Source organism: Anarrhichthys ocellatus, unplaced genomic scaffold (assembly GCF_004355925.1).
Source record: "Anarrhichthys ocellatus isolate YVR2014 unplaced genomic scaffold, GSC_Weel_1.0 scaffold132, whole genome shotgun sequence".
Classification (NCBI taxonomy): Eukaryota; Metazoa; Chordata; class Actinopteri; order Perciformes; family Anarhichadidae; genus Anarrhichthys; species Anarrhichthys ocellatus.
Window position 1 is genome coordinate 365388 of NW_022280162.1, and position 346 is coordinate 365733.

Below are 346 nucleotides of genomic sequence, written 5' to 3' on the forward strand. Positions count from 1 at the left end.
TACAGAGCTGCTGTAACGTTGATTCATCACAGAGCTGCTGTAACGTTGATTCATTACAGAGCTGCTGTAACGTTCATTCATCACAGAGCTGCTGTAACGTTCATTCATCGCAGAGCTGCTGTAACGTTGATTCATTACAGAGCTGCTGTAACGTTGATTCATTACAGAGCTGCTGTAACGTTCATTCATCACAGAGCTGCTGTAACGTTGATTCATTACAGAGCTGCTGTAACGTTCATTCATTACAGAGCTGCTGTAACGTTCATTCATCACAGAGCTGCTGTAACGTTCATTCATTAGTTTAGACAACAAAACCAACAGTTAGGTTTAGACAACTAAACCAACA